Here is a 20,910-nt window from a genome sequence, read left to right as displayed (position 1 = left end):
TAAGTGAAAATGCCCTAATGTAGACAAGTTGCAGAGTGCAATGCTTCTTTGAGTGAACACAATTGCGGAGATGCCCTTAAACAAAACAATGCTGCTTTAAATGGGCTTATTAATTCATTATTTAAATACAGGTATTTGGGGGACTTTCTTCCATTACAACTATATGTGGTGTTTGGAGAATGCTGTAGCCTGCGGCTTCTTATTGAATTCCTTAGGATGGTTTGATTGGACAACAAAGCCTGCCTTGCACCCTTGCTATTAAGCATGACTAGAAAAGAGTACAGATTTTTTTTCCCTGTTCGCCTTGTCCTTTTCATGTTTCCCTTTCCTTAAAATAATACAGCCCACTGCCAAAAGCGATCAAAAATAACCTACATTTCAACTGTCACTGTCGACCATTAAGGTATATAAAAAATAAAATAGCAACAGGTAAACAAAGGATAAGCGGCTTTCAAGATTTGCACATCAGGCTGGCGCACATTCAGCTTTTCACAGTGACAAGAAGCCAATTTTCTGAAATCATACAATAGCTACATGTTACTGGGCCTGTCTACTTAACCAACCATCACCAGTAAATCACAGGGAGATTTGTTATATTTCACGCAGTATTACAGAGGTGAAGGGTTGTGGGCCTTCTCCAAACACTGATGTTTTCTAGACTCTAGAGGAAGCAAGATATATTCACAGAAAGGAAACTCACTTATATACTGTGAGCACCCTCCGGGAAAATACAAATGTAATAATACTAAAGGAATGATGATAATTACGAATGCAAACTGTGAAAGTAATGACTGACTCATTTGATGTGCTCTGAAACATGACAGTTGTATAAAAAAGGGTTTAATTGAAGCACTCATCATCTCAGAGAATATGTTGGCTCTTACACAGGAATACTACTTGCACTCGGATTGGCAAAACTTTAGCCTTTGACTGTCAGGGGTTCCTGGGAGTTGTAGTTTAATTCAGAACTCTGAAAGGCTGCATTTGCAGACCCAAAAGTTGCACACCGTATGTAGAATACATGCTGTTAAATTCTTTTAGAAATGGGAGAATGGGGCAAAAGCAGTGCAGTCACGTGTCAACTTGCTGATCAGGGACAGTGTGGCTCCAATTATTGCCAGTGACGTGAGGCTGCATAAAAAGATCCTGTAACTGGATTAGGTTTCTAACTCAATTCTGACTGTCACAGTTTATCCTTCTTAACGCAGTGAGGTTTGTGTCTCGATCGTGCTGTCTTGTTTGTGACGGTTTCATCTGTCTGTGCGAACTGAATCTCAATGACTCTGTCTCGCTGGGCAAAAGATCTTCTCAATGCCCATCGCATTGTGTTAACTAATAAGCTGCCATGGCGGCACAGAGCACACTAATAAGAGTCTTACTTCCTTTGCCCTGACTGCCAACTGAGCCCTCTTTTTTGCCCAAGGGGGATTAAGGGTTCATCACAAATTATCCCAAATATTTGCATCTGACAAATCATCTTCACAGAAAACTCCTTTCTGCTCTTGTTTTTGATCTGTTACTCTGCGCCACACAATCAGCCAAGGGCGGCTGTGCTTTTCAGTAAGAGAAGTCACAGAGGGATAAATAAAGTTCACAGCTTATGTCACCCCCCTAAATCCCATAATAGCCAGGGCAGGTGCAGCATTAGCTCCCAGGAAAGCTTTAGCTGTAAATCCAGCTTTGCAGCACCTCTCCAGCCTCATGAAAACACTTCCCTGTGCAGTCACATCCCACTGCTTACTGACTGAGACAATTCAGTCTTCATTCTCTCCTTTCACAGCCTGGGACAAATCAAATTCCACTCTACTCTATTCACTTGCTCTGTCAATTCATTCTCAGCAGGGTGTTTAGCAAGGCGGATGCTGTTTAAAGAAACAGGCAGATAAAAATAAAACACTTTCCACGAAATGAATGATACCATGGCTCAGACACATATATACACACACGCATATGCATTTATACATTCTGCATTAAATCATAGGCACTGATTAAACAGAAAGTACTGAGATATACTTCACTACATGAAATCATTTTTTCAGACTTCTTTAATTAACCAGCATGCACTATGTAAAAAGCTAAAATGATTGAATGTGTTGGACTTTATGGAATCTAAACCAAAAACATCAGGTAGAAGCACATGGCCAAAAAATTTGCGTTCTGTATTTATTCATAACTGTCAACAATAGGAAAGTCAGTCTGTATGTATTTAATAAGGATAGATTTTTTCATCATGAGAGGTGTCCGACTCACTCCCCCCCCCCCCCCCCACAATGATGTAACTGCACAGTTGTTGCCGAGGAAACCACAGTACTAGCTCTATCACACTGTGCACATGCAAAGACATGACTGCACTTGACTTATAGGATTCTCTGCTATTGCTATACCAATTTACAGTTATTAACCGAAACTCTGTCAGCTCTCAGACAGTATTAAATACTGTGGGAATTAAGTGAAAAAGCTTGTTAACCAGACAGACTACAGACACAACGGAGAATGGCAAGTGAGGTAGACGTTTATGAATGCTGCACACAGTCTATCCCCTGAACTCTGCCCAATCCACAGCAGCCCAAATACTGCACTGACTCCAATATGGCTTCCACCTTACCACATTAAGCCATTTCAGACCAAAGTTACTATACCTGTAAGTCACAGCTAATGATTGAAACAGTACAGTCTTGAAGCATGAGCCATATGAGTCATACATATCAGTTCTCCTTTAACTACATAAGTTTTTGAACTAAGGAACTAAGTTACAGAGAGCAACGAGTTAATACAAGTAAGATCATTGTTAGAAAATGTATTCACTGTATATGTTATCCTACAGCATTCCCATGGACACCAGTGCAAACAGAAAAAAAGTTGCAACATAGTCCTATTGCGGAACAATCTGAATAATGACTGACAAGCCATAGCACAATAGTTGCATGTATTTGAGGGAAGATTAAACAGCCCTCCCACAATATAAAAAATGCAGTGACTGATTACTAAATCACATTAGCTCTGACTTGGTATTAGATGTTAATTTACCGTTACTCATAAAAACTAAACTAAAAGCAAAAAACCCCAAAGAACTGCATTAGATAATAGGAGGTTTAATACCAGCAGGAATTAGTTGAAGTAACTAGACTAACCACCAACTGATCAGAAAACCTTATAAACGATTAGAGTTAGCTTCCATTTTTAATTATTATTACATTTTCCTTGTGTTAATAATGTCAAATTCAGAAGTCCATGACACCATGACTCTAGCTGTTAAAATACACTTTGCCAAAAATGATGTACAGTGATGTAAAAAACTGCTATTAAAATGTGTGAATTGGTTGCAAATCGGGACACATAGAAAGAATGGCTTAGATGCAGCTGCACATTGATACATTTCCCAGACAGGTCACCAACAGCTGGAAGCTTGTAAGAGAGTTATTCTGTCTGTGGGTTCCAGAAGCAGAAACTGGGGATCTGTATTTACAAATACCTTACCCTATCAGGCGATCAATAATCTTTGCACTCTGTCCTTATTGCTAGAATGTGTAGGGTGTTACCAGACATTCTATTAATGTGCAAAATGAGGTTATTGTCACCCTAAAATATTGCATTTTGCACTAAACTTTGCATTAATAATGGTTCCCTGACATCCATATTAAGTGGATTGGAGTTCATTCAACTTTACCTCCTTTATTCAAACCTTCCTTTAGAGGCCAACTCCAGTTCTGCTTAATAAACAGAGGTCATTAAAGCCTCAGCATAGAAAATCTAAATTGTCACATCAAAGCCACAAATCATTTTAAGCAAACTGCATAGAAAATTGTAATAAGTATTTTATGACTTTACTGCTGACAGCAAAATGACAATTTAGATATCATAAGGGCTTTTATATTCTATGGCAAATATTTCCATTTTAATTATGCTGTTAAGTGCACTGATAATTTATCTGATAGAGCAGAATGCTCAATGTGTGTCAGAGCTGCATATACCTCATATTTACATCTAGTCCTGAATGTCTCAAAAATCCCAATTAGTCTAGTGCTGTAGAACCCAAACTTTATGGCTGGTCGGGGCTAGTCTATCAGTGTAAAATTTAGGTGAGATTAGAATGTGTCTGTTACTAGCAGAAGTACAGCAGGGTGTCTGTAAAGGTGCCGATACACGTAAAGATTCGCTCGCTTGGCGAGGTCCAAGGGACCGATATCGGCAGCTACGATCGGCCCGTGTATGGGGACCTATAGGGATGACTGAGTGGAGCAGAAATTCAAAGAACTTGTAGGTTGGACAAATTCAGGCTGCAGTCGTATCTTGCCTGTGCTAGTTAGGAATACAAGCCATTGTGAAATTGACCTGGCCGCCTGTAATTACTCCAGACAGAACAAACAAATAATGTTTCGGACACAGATAAAGTGGTAAAAGGCAAAAAAGAGATCCATCTGTTGCCATTCTGCATGTGTTCAGTATAGTTCTTTTTGTTCATCTCTGATGGGAAGGTGACTGATGGACAGGAGTGTTTTGCCCACCATAGCTTTTCTCCAGAAGGCCAAAAAGCCTGTGTCCTATAGCCCTATTTATCCTTTAACGTTTTTGCAACTGGCTTTATCAACTTTTGCTGGGTTCAAGCCATTAAATTGGTTACTCACCACAGGTCAGTTTAGGTTCAGGTTGCAAAAAAGGTGGGTTTAGTTAGTAAATTGGCAACAGTAAATCAGAAGTTTACATTTAAACAGGTAATTAGTAAATGCTACCTGCTGATTGGTTGCTATGGATACTAGACCAGTCACAAGTTGTGCAGCTTCTATTACTTTACCTCCCTTTATTGTGTGTGTCTGATATGAAATGTGGTGCAACCAGTCCCATAAATACCCCCAAGGAACATACTTCTAAAGCCAATATATTTTACAGCATTAAGAAAACAAATGTTTTAGCCTACCAGCAGCTTCCATAGGTGAGGTTAGTGATGGATATTGGAAAGAATGAAGAGAGAACAGGACTACACAAGTCTTTTCATCTGATGAATGTCAGATGAAACTGTTTTTTCAACATTAATCAACACACTGCAAAGGAATCCCAGCACAGCGCAACCTCCCTGATGGTTATCATTTCAGAAATTCCATCAGAAGACAAGAACACCAGGGGAAACATCTAACAACCTAAAGATGAATAGGGAGAAAAAAAGAAAGGACTTTAACCCGTTGCAGTGTGAACCAAATGACATTGAACGCAACATTACCAATATGACCAGGGAAGTCATAAAGACATATTCATTATACTGCACAGTAACTTGCCTACTGGCTGTTAAGGTTTTACATGGGGAAAAACAGCTTTGTTAAATGTACCTGGGTACCTGTAACTGCCTTACTGAAAGTATCAATAATATCCATAAATGTCAGCTACAGTACTGAGATGGGCAATAAACGGCCAATTTGGCCTGCATCATAAAATCTGATATGTTGCCTTTTGCTGTCCTTCAACAACAAAATATCAATCTGCTAACACAGAACGGTTTCTCTTGTAAAGGAAATTGCTGTGCAGATTGCTTTAACCCATGCTAACATGCTCCGACAGGAACAAAAGAAACTATCTATAGGAGGGCTCACTTCTCTAATTTGTATTCCGTATTAAGTATGTAAATAATATAATAAATAACATGTTGTGCTCATAATAAAACCGGCAGATTTGCGATAGCATTTTTATCATTAGCACCCTATGTTTTACCAGCAGGTGTCAGCAGTGCTCCTAGACTTCAGCATTAGGGTTTTGCCAATTTGACAAGATAAACCAGTTTGTTGAGTACCAGACATCACGCATATAATGTAAACTATGTTTTGTATATCCCCTGTGCAATGTGGCGAAATATTTTGAATAATGAGAACCATACACAGAGCTGTTCACTGCAGTTGTCTATAGAGAACAGAGAAACATTTACAGTTTAGAAAAATTATAGCTCTTCAAACTACAACTCCTAAACCTCCGTCAGCAAGTGGAAGTTTAAAACACAGACATAGTTGTTTTGGTTTTTTTTTTAAGCATAAGCCCTGAGATGCAGTTAATGAAAGTGACCTTTAGAAATGCATAGGACAATGGGTCTAGAGAGCATCTTTGTCTGAAGACTTCTGAAACCACACGGCTGTCACTGTTGCTATCAGACTATCAGATATGAATGACATCACATGGTAAATCCACATGGTTTTGTGGTTTTCATACATTAAAAGCCTTTTGTAAATGCTCCTTGTTTAAGACATGCTCCAGCAGTTGTATTATGAGCTGCCTATGCAGTTTCATTATGAGCTGCAAACTTCAGCTGGTCTTCCAAGAAGAACCCACAAGCCCCTAACAAAGGTGTCAGTCATATGAGGAAGCACGAGTTGTACACTACAAACAGACATTATCATATCTATTTACAACCAGGAGCCCTACATTTTATGTAAAGACTAACATTTTCTCTTTTCTTTCCTGTAAAAAAAGATCCAGCAATTAGAAAATGTTAAACATAATGTAGTAAAAAGTGGGTAATAGCCTTAAAGTTTCCTGACCTAGCCTGGCCACACATATATCACTCATAAATTACTGTAATTAGCTTCCATTTCTACAGAGCTGGGTTCTGCTGCAGACCCATACTTAAAGCTGTAGGTGCCAGCACAACATGAAGCCATAGGGAAGTTTAAGATTACATTCTAGCACAATATTCTAAGTACTGCTTTCAAGCCAGTGCTGAACTACAACCTGCAGAATCACCAGTCAACATTACCATTCAGCAACAGTGAGATCCCTGCTGAATGCTCTGTAGAATAAAGTAGTAAAAGGATAGGGTTCCAAGTATCAAGCCATCTAGTGTTCTAGGTAGATTAGCTGCTCACACTGTGAAATACACCCACACACAGACTTCAGACTTCAGACTTCAATTAATTTCCATTTATGTGCTGTTGTTAAACTACCAGCTCTCAGAATCTTTGATATAGTTAGTGCACTAGCAGGTTGGATATTGTCAATGTCCACCAATGCATTTAATAATGTGTGTTTGGGGGAGTTATTTACCATGACAACAGAAGGCTAGGAAATTCCTATGAAACATATCTAATTTTGAAATCATCCTGAAATCCCAGGACAAACTTCAATAATAACAGAGCTGAAATCTCTAGCATCTGTCACAGCCTTTCCTCTTAATCATGTGCCTATCTCTTCAGTTCTGTATCTGGATATGAAATGTATTCTAATATGTGACTGTGACTTAAAAAAACAAGCATATGTGTCAGCTGTGTGGGGGTTAAAGGGAAATATATCCTTTTTAAAGGAAGTGTCATTTTTCCCCTTTAACAGACGGTATGTCAACATAGATTTAGGAAACAAAGCCATATGACAGGCCCCACTCAGATGCAGAATTGCAAATATAGAAATACAGTCCTGTGCACATAACAGGGTATTGTCCCACACTTTGCTGTCAGCATAAGTGAAATCACTGAACAAATTTCACAGGACAAATGTCTCAGATTTATCATACTATTTCCCCCCTTTAATAAACGTGCCATGGAGAATGGGCATGACTTTTATTAATGGACTTGTTAGTCCTGCCTCTGCTGCAAACCCCAACAAATTAGTTATTTGTTTTAAAGCATAACCATGCTTAATTTGCACAAGGATACAATTCTCCTCAAGGCACTTGCATCTCTGCAAAATGGTTGCACCATTAAAATACACATAAGCAGGCCAATCTATAGCTGGCTGTTCTGTATATTCATAAGGATGAAAGAAACTGGGAAAATTGCATATATTTACAGCTTTTTTTTTTCTTCATGGGAAAAGGAAAAAGCATTCCAGGCATACCATTAGTTTTTGTTCGACATAAAACCTGTGTGCATTAGCGAGTGATTGCTATACACAAAATATCACCAATGTCATATTTTCAGACAAAGTGGTTAAAGCGGTACACAATGGTTTTTTTTTGGTATAGCACCACTAAGAACACACATGCTCACACAGGCACACTAGATTCTAGGATTATTCTCATAATGATATTTCTAATTCAACAAACCTTTACTTCCTACAGGAAAACATATGGATTATGCCCAAGTATGACTGCAAATATTTCACCCAACATGCCTAACAAGTTTTTCTCAAATGCCCCTCTATTTAAGGGGGCAGAGTTTGCTGATATAGGTGTACAAAATGAATGTCAATTAACAGACTATTCCAATAATAAGATTCCACACCCCGAAACACTGTACCACTCCCCTGGAGAAGCACAATTTAATATTATAGGCCTATTTATGCAGTGTAACTGAGCACTCAGGCCACCTGTTCTTAACTATGAAAACCTCATATGGGTGTTCAGCTATCTCTTTACAGGCGTTGCTAAACAGTAAATGTGGGGGGGAGCCCATCTAAATATATATATATATATATATATATATATACACACACAGAGAGTATGGAACTGATTTTTATTATTAGTACAAAACAATGTAAATTCTAGAATAGAAGAAGTGAAAATGTCACCTCTCCACTGCTGTGAAAATGCCATCAGTCCCAGATGAGGCAGTGATTCCATGCCTGCTCAAGATACCAGGCTTGATAAAATTGGAGCCACAGCTGTTGTGGCAGGGACAACTGGTCCACATTTCAGTTCCAGTCACCAGGAGATTATCACATTCTGCTTGTGCTGGGGATTCAAGTTACTCTGACCAGTGAAAAGAAAATTCTCAGCCAAATAGTAACCATCACTCAACGTGCCTTAAGAATCTGAGCTTAGATAAAGTGCTTCATTAGTAATAACCATGTCTTGGGTATCTAACACTATTTCCTGTGCCCTGAAACTGATGTTCAAGCACTGTGTGCGGGCAGACAATGCCATTATCATCTAGGAGTTTCAAATAAATTACCAGGGTTACAGTTTTAACTCTTTCCATTCACTTTAATGGGAATACTTCCCATGTTATATGGGCATAAGCCATGTTTTTGAACATATTTTCTCTATCATGTTCTGAACAACATTAAGTTGTATAATTGCCCAGTATGGCTAACTAAATGAACAGGATCTATCTTGATAGTTGTTTTCTTGTAGCCAAGGCAAAGTGGAAAAGTTTAGCATGGAAAAAGTAAAGACATTTATACTTGATTATTTGCTCATGTTTAAGAGGACGTCCATTGGCTCCAATTATAGCTTAGTTAGTTAGAACTAAATAATTGGGGCATATTTATTATAGTGTGTAAGTCAACACCACGATAAGCACCATAGCAACCAATCACTGGCAATGTAACTTGTAGGTGACCATTCAAATCTAATTGTTGCTATGGGCAACACCACCAGTGATGTTGGCTCATACACTATAATAAATTTGCCACATGTGTAGGCAACTGCTTAGTACCAGCCTACATATGTACCTTTTGCCTTCAAGATTTCTGCTTGGATTCTTAACTTATGTTACATTAGATAACTCTCTTGCAAGTTCTACAATTAGATGTCAAGCAGATGTATGTAGCTGATCCTAAAACACATGGGAAGTCATCTAATATGAGGATTCCCTGTATAATTATGTATTTGCTCTGCACGGCACTCACGTCCATTAACATTTACAGAATCCATCCCCTAGCATGGCAAAAGTTACTGAATGAAAGGTTTGCACTTTGCCTAAATGAGGTTTAGAAAAATATTAAACATCTGTTGTTGCTTTTATTTCCACTTGTTTCAAAAAATATGTGATATGAATAAAACTTGCGTTTGAGTTTTCAAGATCCCGACTGTATGAATATTTTTAGACTTTCCATGCAATCTATTGCTGTGGTCCCTCTGACAAACACTTGTGTATGAATAATATTTTCAGAAACTTGAAGAAAAGTATCAGAAATCACTAAATCCCAATTTGCATAGCCATTATCTTTAAAGAGACATATATTTAGCTGTAGTCATCTTGCACTTCACTAAACAACAATAGATTTTAAAAGTAGAAGCTGATATGTGTGCAATATTCCGCCTCTAGTGTTTTCTGCAGACAACCTGCAGTTGTTCAGTAAGTAAATTGCTCTCCCCATATGAATTATTCTGCACAATGAAGCTAGCAGTTTGCTTTTATCTTGGGAGATGTGGGCAAAATGTGTCTTTAGATAATTTGAAAGACGGCTTTCAGAGCGCACAGACACTGCTGAAAGTGATTTTAGATATCTGGAGCTTTAGAATGAACCATTAGGACAGATAGTAAGGTCTGCAGTTACAAGTACACGCTGGTCTTTTGTCCAAAAATAATGTGCAGTAAGGCTGCCATAACCCTTAGCTGAAAAAAAAACTAAATGGAAGGCAGAACACAGTTCTAAATGTTAGACTATAAAGCAAAATTAGAAGATTTAAGTATAGGGCATCCAATATTATGCTTTTCCCCAATTATATCTTGCTTTGTCTTTAGTGTAACTGCAGTAAATGTGAAGTAATGAGACATTTACCTCTAGTGTGGGAGATAGCAAAATAAGGGAACATTCCTGGGCAACTTGATATCCCCTGTAAGAAGCAATATGATCTGACATTTTCATGCACGCTATACAGAAACTAGTGAGAAAGGCAACACCACCTACATTTTAAACACTATATTTCACCATTCTTGCAAGGTTTTGGTTCTTTGCTAGTCTGAAAATCTGTGGATACTGAGGAAACAGAAAGGAGAAGAGAGGAAAAACGACACAGATGACATTACATGAGGACTGCAAATAAAAAAGGAACCAATGACAGACAGAGATGGGAGAAAATAAGTGAAATGAGAAAAATAAAGCAAATAGGACAACCTATGAGAAAGAGGAGCCTAAGAAAGCATAATAAAGAAAGTGCTATAGCAGAAAGAGAACAGAGTCAAAGTAAGTAAAAGTCAAAGAATAAGAGGAATTTTAAGTCAGTAATTGCAACCGCATGTAAGATTAGGCCTCATTATTTAAAGGGACTCTGTCATGTTTATTTCTAAATTACGCTGTTTACATAGCAAATAATTCACTCTACTATTTAAAATTTTATTGTTCAACCAACAAATGTATTTTTTTAGTTGTAATATTGGTTTGTAGGCAGCCATCTCACTGCATTGTGCCTGAGTCTGAGCTTTCAGAAGGAGCCAGCGCTGCACATTAGAACTGCTTTCAGGTGAACTATTGTTACTCCTACTCCCATGTAACTGGAGGAGTCCCAAGCAGACCTGGATTTCTTACTATTGAGTGCTCTTCTGATATCTACCACTTTTAGCAATACAGCTGTCAGGATGCTGCTATCTTGCTGCCTTCCCATTGTTCTGCTGATCAGCTGCTGGGGGGAAAGGGAAGGGGTGATATTGCAGCATTAATCGGTGTGAAGTCTACAATATACTTCTTTCTGACAACTCCCCTTAAACAGAACCATTGTGCATGTAAGAATAAGTGAACTAATGACTTCCAAGAGATTATAATGTCTACAACAACCAAATTTCACGCCTACTGTCTGTACAAACCTCTGTACTTAGTAAATAGAAGACCTGTATTGTAAACAGCTTATCGCTACTCTGCAATGTAGGAGTATAAGTATAAGTTGATATCTAAACAAATAACCTTTTTTCATAGGATATCAACAAGCTTGAACAATAAATAAATAAAACAATACCTTGTACTTCATCACAATTAAGATATAATTAAAGGAACAGTAGCACCAAAAAATTGTGTAATCAAATAATAAAAGTGTATCAAAGTAATTAATATATTATGTACTATTGCCCTGCACCAGTAAAAGTTGTGTGCTTGCTTCAGAATCGCTACTAAAGTTAATATAAATAAAGCTGTTCTGTAGCCATGTGGACAGCCATAAAAATTGAAAAAAAGGAGAAAAGGCACAGGTTACATAGCAGATAGCAGAGTTTAAATGGCTGCCTCTATGGCTACACATCAGATTTGTTTATATAAACTATAGTTGTGCTTCTAAAGCAAACACACAGCTTTTACCAGTGTAGGGCAGTAGTACATTATATTTTCTTATTTTATTTTCCTTCAATCCTTATTGGAGGAAAAACAATCCTATTGGGTTAATTTAATGCTGAATTATTTTTAGTAGATTTAAAGTATGGAGATCTTAATTAGGGAAAGATCCCTTATCCAGAAAACCCTGTATACACAAGGCTGGGGTCACATGCCCAGCTAAGTCACCTATACTTTCTTCAGATATTGTTTGCTCCAGTAAGGAGTTTGTTCCCTTGAAGCTCAATCAATTAACTGCAATGTGGTGCTTCCAACCCAAGCCCTATGTGTCATCGCTCAATTTTTGTTTGTTATTTCTGCCTACTTTTTTTGGTAGTTAATAGTGGATTGTCTGACATTGCCCAAAGATAGTTCAGCAAAATATATTATAAGGCCAATTCTATTTTGAGACTTAATATACTTACATTTTATGGAGAAGCCTAATAAAAATAAATAATACAAAGCTACATAGACATACATGCATACTATTAGTTGTATTTGCAGGGTACATCTGCATACTTGCTAATTTATTTGTGGTTTTAGCTTTTGGATTCTGGAAACAGTTAATATGTTGGCTACAAAGTGCGCTCATCTCCAAAAACCCAATGACATGCCAGGATTCATCTACTGTAGAGCATGCCAATAAATAATTTATCTCTCCATTACAGCAGTGCAAAAGGAGCAAATCACTGTTCTTTTGTAATTTCAGAAATCATATTATTCTCTCATTCTTTAGTTTATTGGAAGAGAATAATGAAGGCTCTGGGGGTTTAGTCTCACCAGATACTAACTCTATATACTTTGGAGAAATATATTTTTGGAGTAATTCTAACTATATATATGGCTATATATTTTGGAGAAATTAACAAAAAATTAGCAAAAAGCCAGCTTTGTATTATGAAAACAGAAAACAATAGCATGATTGTTATTAGTTGATCCCCTGTCTCACAAAATGCATTTTGTGGCAACCCAACAGACTTTGTAAACGCAAAAAAACACAGCAACAAAATTCTCCAATGACAGTAGTCTGTCTATAGCAAGCCATATTTTTATCAGTACTGGCTTTTGATTTGGCCACTCCTGACCTACGTCTATGTCACCATGGTGTAATGTAGATAACTGCATAACTAAGGGCACAAGCTGTATGCCACTATTCCCAGACCAATAGCTAAAACACAAGAGCTAGAGAAGGTCCCATTTCTGAGGTTTGAAAAATATGTACTTCTGTTGAGTCACAGACTTTTTAGACAGAATTTCATCTGCTGCAAGGCAATGTAATCTTAAAACTAGGATTCGAAATTCATTCTCCCATACCTTTTACTAGAAAGTGTCTAGATTAAAGTTAGGTTTGAAGAAAGTTAGGTTAAAGAAAAAAGGCCACTGGCTACTAATACAGAATACCTGAAAGCATTGTCTCCTGAGAAATAGGGAAAACTAATACCCCCCAAAACATTGTGTGTTCACCTATGTGTCCTAATAAATGGACAGCATTACACATTTCAAGCACTGAATATCCTCTAGCTTGTAAGAAAAACCCTCACAGGATGGGCAAAAAGTAACAAGGTACGGGCAGTACTTTAAGAGTTTGGTGAGGAAATGTGGACCTTAGCCAAAGGCCTGCAGAAGTGAAAGGGATCAAGGTCTATATTAAATGGTTTGTACAGACAGATGCTGCTAAATGTGAGGTAACTGGTATTTATCTTCTGAACTAAAACATATAAGTGGCCTCACACATTTGGTAAATCAATATTTCAGCTGATGTACACTACTGTCTAGTTAGCACAAATGGAAAATACCACAAACATTACTCAACTTGTATACAGGACTTTTGTACACCAAAGCCACGTTCCAGCAAGAAGCCAAGGTAAATAACCTCAACCTTTACCTGCAAAATACCAGATTAAAACATGCAAAGCATGTCTTGTTTGATAACAAATCTCACCCCACCAGAAAAAGCTAAAAAAACAAACGAGCCTACAGTAATCTTTTCTGTAATCTGTAAGGTTTATTAGGAATTTATGACAGGAGGCTGATGGTTGTCTGTTTAAACCACTAACATGGTGGAAGGTTTTTCCCTGGTAAGTGCAAGTTTTGGTAGGTATCTAACCCACCGTTCTGACATAGGCCTCCCCACAAAAATATAGTTTTAACACACACCTAATTCACGGTTAATTTACACACTTTTGTTCAAGAAAATACTTTTAAATGTTCGACTTCCTGTTGAGGTGCCGACTCGGCAGGAGAATAAATGAAATGAAATTAGCAGACAGTGATGTATCTTCACAGCAAAGACAATTCATAGTTTATCGGATGAGCTCTGATCTGATGATACCAACACAAAAGGTGACCTTGAGGGAGATATTCAGTGTCTGTGACCAGCCAGGTAGCTGTTGACAGATGAATTGCTATATGGTGACAAATACACTGAAACTGCTGTTCTACTTAGAATTTGCTAGAAGTATTTATCGTTACAAAGCATTCTGCACAGTTTCTATAATAGCTTCTATTGTTTTTGCTTAAAGAGTGGTTCTAATGTTACAAGGTTTGGGCTGGTTCAACATTCCTTTTCGTCACAGATAAAGTCAAAGCAACCTTTCTCTGTTTTCTGTTTTCACAGCCTGAATCTACACATAATATCTATAGACCTGATGTATGTTTTGAAACTAGCAAACACGCACCAGCTTCAACTGAAAAAGTTACTAACACCCAGTGGCACATGGGACGATTTGACTGCTGCCATAATCAGGTGGAAAAGAGTGGCGATCAAAATGCCCCATTCCAGCTGTTACCACTTGTTCCATTCGGAATTTAGGGATGCCACCTTTTTTTATACTATTATACTGGTCTTTGGGTTTTTTGAGAACGTAGTACCTTTTGGGAAGTTGCCAGTGTCTAATTTACAGGGGAAATTAAGTTTTCTAGTAGTTTTGATCTACAGAAATACTTCTTGACTAAAACTACTAATCAAGTGTTGAACATGAATGAATCTTTCCGGCAACAGCAACCACATAGATGGATTTCAGACTTTTAGACTTAGTAAAGCACTTGAACCCTGGTGTGCATCCTGTCATTTGCATGAATGTAAACTGCATGTCACTGTTGGTTTCAGAAGAATTTTTCCAGAAACTGTGCATTTTTGGGCTAAAATCCACCTACCACTAGGAGAAGAATATGTGCCATGATCTTATTTATCTTGAAGGGTGAAGGGCCTTGGGCCATGGACACATTCTATTTCAATTTAAGAATTAGCATCTTTTATTTACTTTTTTTAAAGTAAATAAAAGATGGAATGGGTTTTCAAAGGCATGGGTTATTCTGCTCCTGGAAGGTACAACTACCTGGGAATGTGACATTCATTGCGTAATTCTCCAACTACCCATAGTGCCCAGCATAAAAATATTACCCTCTCTTCAAGACTTCCTTATTTATTTATGTGGTTTTTCCATCCTCTGACCCTTATGTCAGTATATTTTGATATTGTCAGAACTATGTCGCCAATCTCAAGTCCCACTGAAAGCACAATCGGGGTTGGATTAGACAAGCAGCCAGAATTCTGGATTTGAAATGTGACAGCAAAGGGTTATGCTGTCATTCTCATATGTCAGTCTGGATGAGCTCAAATAGCAGTATGACTGGAACAGCAGAACCTCAAATTCCTACATGAATATTACTCACCAACTGCAGCCATGCCTTGTCCTGGCATATGCAACCTGGTAAATGAGCAAATGGCTTTGAGTCATCAGGACAGGTTGAGCAGCGGCCTATCCACTGTTAGACACTTGGGTAAATTACCTTCTTGGGGCAAGTTTCTAGCTGGCAAACCACAAAAATAGCATTTACCTTATGTTACACCCATGATCTTGTAACATAACATAAGGAAGTTAAAATTACAGTGTAATGTTCTTTTCCGATATAGTTTGACAGATGATCCATGGGGGAAAAAAGGCAACAAATTTAGAATTAATCCTATGTGGCCTTTGCACAGGAACACATTAATAACCCGTCTGTCAGAAATGGATTATTATTAGCTCTGATTTGGACCTCATTCCGTCAAAGATGAAAATGATATATTTTAAGGCAGCTGTGAAATTTTGTGTTGCATGCTTGAATGCATTTAGTTTTGTTGCAATTGTAATGTATGTTTCTAAGTAGTAATTTGCCTCCAGCCATATCACATAAGCTGTGTAAGGGAGACAATGGAAGGTACAGTTCTATTACTCCATCAGACTAAATAGCTAGATAGCATCAAGTAGCCTTTGGCCTTGTGTCTAGAGAACAAGTTTTGTACGATAGGGTTTCAGCAAAGTACAAGTAAGGGCATGCGTCTGTTCCAAGAAATATGAATATGTGACAGACACCAGACGAACCTGATACCATGAAACAAAGTCTGCTTTCGATTTCCACTGTGATTCTGAACTTGCAACAAACATTAGGGGTCAGCTTACCTGCTAATTCTATGGCAACCAGTAAAACCAAAAAAAAAGAGGGATAGAAATAAAAAAATTGTAAATAACCGGACGATTACAAAAACATAAATGTCATGTCAATTTGTAATAACTGGGGTCACCGCAAAGAAGTATATTTTTATTTAATAATGGATTAAAAAATAACTAATTTCTATGCTTATTTGGGTAATTTAGTAAGAAACCCTAAACAAAGTCTTCTACTGGATACTGCACATTTTTTTGGGGGGGATATTGATGGCACCATTCATCAAACACCACCATTACCTATTAGTTAGTAGGGCAGCTATTCTATGCCATCCAACATAATAATTACTACAACATCTGACATGATACTTATTACTGTAGATATAAGAATAGCTTATATATGTCTATATTACCCTTGAAAAATATTATGCTTTTCATAGGTATGTGTAACTGAAGTTTCCATGTGAACCACTAAGTAAGGTCTATATTTGTAAAAGCACAGTACGCCAAAGAAAAGTACATTGCCATTGCAGTTATGCCAAATAACTTAATTAGGGCAGTAACATAAGAGGACAAGCGTTGACCTAAACATAGCATATTTTTAATGACACTGCTTCCCTTCCTAGTGCTGCATGGACTTCATCACTTGATAAAGGAAGACCCTTTTAATAAATATCCTTTTTGCTTAAGTCAATATAAAGCAATGTCTTAAATTACTTATATTGTAGAAAGGATTTGTTTAGTCTATACATGTGAACTGAAGGCTTGAGGTTAATAACATGAAGTTTCTTCCAGCAATAATAAATATTCTAGAAATAAATCAGTTTTTTGGGTTGACTTATATTGGGCAGCCTGAGAAACAATTACATAAGGTATTCCATCATGCTGTGCATCATATGCTCAAAAAGGTATGTTTAAGGGTGAACCTACATCTGGGGTCCACTTAAAAAAAGAAATGCTCAACTGTGTAATTTACATTATGTGACCCTTTAATTTGTGCCCGGGATAAAGAATTAATATAATATATTTGTAGTTCTTTCATAGGCTTTCAAGGTACATTTAAGCATAAGCACTCATGCAAGATATCTCTGGAAATTAAATCATACTGACTTCTGTAAGAACAGAAAAGAATAGACAATAATTCCTTAAAGGTGTTTACTGCCACACCCTTCCAAACAAGGACTTGGTCACAGGTGTTTAATCTCAGTCATAAAGGACATTCAATCTCCTAGTAGGAGTAAAAGGCTGTAAAAGAGATAGGCAAACGTTACCCTCATTCTATAAAAAAGAGCTTATAGTTGAAATCACTTAATTCCTCCACAACAGAGACAAGCGTCGGAAAAGCGAGGACAGCAGGTACTATGGAGGGGGCACCTGCAAGTATTAATCACCTGCAAGAAAACTATGCAGTGGATTTAGGCAGACAACCAAAAGTTAATGAAGTATTCACAGCACAATCAATAGATCAGGTTACTTTTGCTGGATTATGTTACCAAAGAACTCAACTAGTCGCCTGAAACATGCAAGCATTCACCTTTCGCTGCTCCTGTGTACAAGGACTTGTAATCTATTTAATACTTGGCAGTTAGGTTTCTAGGGCCAAAATTCATTAACACTCAATATTATTATGTAAATGCCTGTGTGACTATTGTTATTAATAATCAAGAAATCTGGTTTTTATTACATGCATTTTACATTCAAGTAAGATTAGCATTTAAAGAATTGCTATTATTTAGAATTTTTTGTCTGTATGGAAATATAAATAGCTGAAAAATCATAGCTAATATGATGTTATTTCTTTTTTGTATTAGTTATCATTAGTTTTTATGCAGACGTTACTAATTTAGCTTGAAGAGACTTAACTGCAACTGTTTACCTGCTGCCTTTACACATAAGCTCCAAAACCCTTCCTCTTCTGTAACAAGAAGCCATAAAGGCATGTGGTCTGGTGGTCAAAGTAGGGTGTTATCCCTACATCCCATACATTCTAGGGGCACCAGATGGGCACCTAGAATCTCCTGCACATCTGTTTAAATGTCAAGAGAAGCAACTAACTAAACCTGTCTATAACAGTCCATAATAGTTGCTTAGAATTACATTTTCCTTCATTAGGCAAAACGTTAATTTTTTAATGATGGGGTGATATGGTCTAAAGAGAGACACCAGGTAAGAGTCTTATTTACAGCAGAACTTTCAGCCTATATATAATAGAATATATACAGTATATATAGCATACTGATACGTTAGCATACTGATACATAAAAATTGTCCCAAAAAGATTATTATTCACAATCAGAAGAAGCTACTTTTTGTACATTATTTGCCACAAGATGCAGTAGGGAGACTAACTCCCCAACCCAAACAAGCCCTATTCTTTTTATGTTATATGTTTTAATAATAAATTTCTTCTTCACTGATAGGTTTGCTTTTTACTTTGCTTTTTATATACATTTTTTTCCATTAATATATTTCAGTGACTTATATGGTATTTTAGAATACACTGTATATAGTATGGCTATAGTGTGCTTGTGACCCACGCAAGCAAAAGGAATTCATCCATGATGGTCCTGATGACCTTGCTAAGACAAGTAATGCTCTCAGCAGTTCATTTATGTCTCTCTAGCACTGTCCTGAAGCCTCATGGGAAATACTTATCTTGGCAAGCAAGCACTCCGCATCTCTGCTCTCGGATGTTATCAGGAAACTCCTGTAACATCATAGAGGGATGAACCCACACTGACACGGATTAAGGTAGATTTGGGGGGATTACATCACAAGCTTAGGATCAGAAAAGCAGAAAAAAAGAAGCCAGGAGGTCAGTCCTTACATAGATTCTGATGAAGTTATTCAACTTTCCAAGCACTTTGTACCTCTAGAAAGCTGGGAAGCACTTAAATTAATCCTGTGGAAGTACACTTTAAGCTCCTGTTAAATGAACACTATTAACACATCATTTCACATTTTTATAATAATAATTAACTCTCAGTTCAGGGATACAGGCCCAGTAATATATTTTTAATAAATGATGCTATAATGTATTCCTGGGAAACAATTCCTTTCTTTTGCTGTTGGCGAAGGAGGTGCACTGCAAATAGCCTAACAAAGGACAATAGGAAATTATGTTAAACATGGAGCAAATCATCTATGCTGCCTCTGTTTGTTCAAGATATATAAAAGATATAAAGTATGGAATATATTTGGTTCGATAGGTCTAGCAGTCTCACATTGTGCAAACTGCCAGCTGTCCTTGTGTAAAACCTGTAAAATTGTATACTACAGAAAGTAACTTTAAAAATGATTTCATTTTTGGGGAATTAAAACCCAAATACAAAGTTACAATAATGTGGCAACTCAATAGCTGACTATGTGGACAAGTTGTCACATATTTGTACTTGTCCTTGGCCCTCCTGGGTTGACTAGCTGGTACTTTTGGAATCTGTAATGCAAAATCTGATTCTCCTTTTTAAACTGGCCATCCCAGTGCTCTATTTGGGACTGCAGTGCAATTTTAGAAAGACAATGCAGTAGCAGTAAAAGAGAAGCAGTAGACTGTATTATGAGTACAGTTATTAAAGAAAATTAGCCTTTAGAAAACAGTCCTTGAGTTAAGCTGGCCATACATGTGCCTATATAATAGTATGAGACAAAGTTTTGTATGATTTTCGGACTGCGTATGGGCTATGAATAATCGTCCCAACAATTTTCATGCAATGGCGATACATCATTTAGTTGATAGGACAGGTAATAAAATTTCTGTCAGATAACAATAATATCTTTGCAAGTTTTGCAAATGATATTCTTCTTTTCCTAATGTACTGTTGCCAATATTATTGCAAGTGCTATGATTTTTGTCTGTCAATTAATGGGCATTAAAGCTGAATTTTAGAGCTAAATATATACAGTACAAAAACCTCCTCTTCAGCTGGATTGCACAACAAGCACAGCCTTACCCAACTGAGACACCAATGTGTTTGGCTAAATTTGATTAATCTGAATGTGGCGCCTGCACAACTAGGTTGAGCATGAACATCCTATACTGGCTGAATTATTCAGTCTAAATCAAAACTGATAAGGGAAATGATCATTTGCCCCCAGTCAACATTATTGTCAATAATGTCTGCACCTGTCATGGACATTCCTAGACAGCAATCCATCAAATGGACATTCTGCTTGTTACAGCATGTTGCCAGAACTCAATGACCTATGCCTATATGAGAAACTACAGGACATGGAAAGAATCAGAGATTTCAGATATGCCAAGTCGATTCTCTTACCTTGCTAGAATTGGAAGCTGGTACTACATGATCTGTTATTAAGCAAGCTGAAGGCAATGAAATCTATTAAATGTGTTTTGATAACTTTAATGCACAATTAATGCAACATTTTCTATCCATATATTAATATTATGCAGTGCTGTTTTATATGTAATAAAACAGGTAATTTATAGTGTTCTTAAGCTCTTTGCTTCTTTGGACATGTATTAGGGGAAGGGTGGGCCTATTTTATTGGGAGGTTTATTTTTTCTGTTAAAACACAGGGGGAGGAG

General features: G+C 37.3%; 1 protein-coding gene across 3 annotated transcripts in view; it reads right to left on the bottom strand.

Moving 5' to 3' along the window:
• Positions 1 to 20,910, bottom strand: part of flrt2 (fibronectin leucine rich transmembrane protein 2) — a 41,263-nt gene that overhangs the window by 3,413 nt on the left and 16,940 nt on the right. The window contains exon 1 of one of the 3 annotated variants that reach the window (XM_031891150.1): positions 4,916 to 5,124. The exons of the other annotated variants lie outside the window; for them this stretch is intronic. The gene's annotated coding sequence lies outside the window, so the exon portion shown is untranslated. Of the gene's footprint in view, positions 1 to 4,915; positions 5,125 to 20,910 lie in introns of those variants that run through there. 3 annotated transcript variants of the gene reach the window in all.

Source organism: Xenopus tropicalis, chromosome 8 (assembly GCF_000004195.4).
Source record: "Xenopus tropicalis strain Nigerian chromosome 8, UCB_Xtro_10.0, whole genome shotgun sequence".
In the NCBI taxonomy this organism is placed as follows: domain Eukaryota; kingdom Metazoa; phylum Chordata; class Amphibia; order Anura; family Pipidae; genus Xenopus; species Xenopus tropicalis.
Note: the sequence above shows the minus strand (reverse complement) of the source record. Positions and strands in the feature narration are given on the sequence as shown.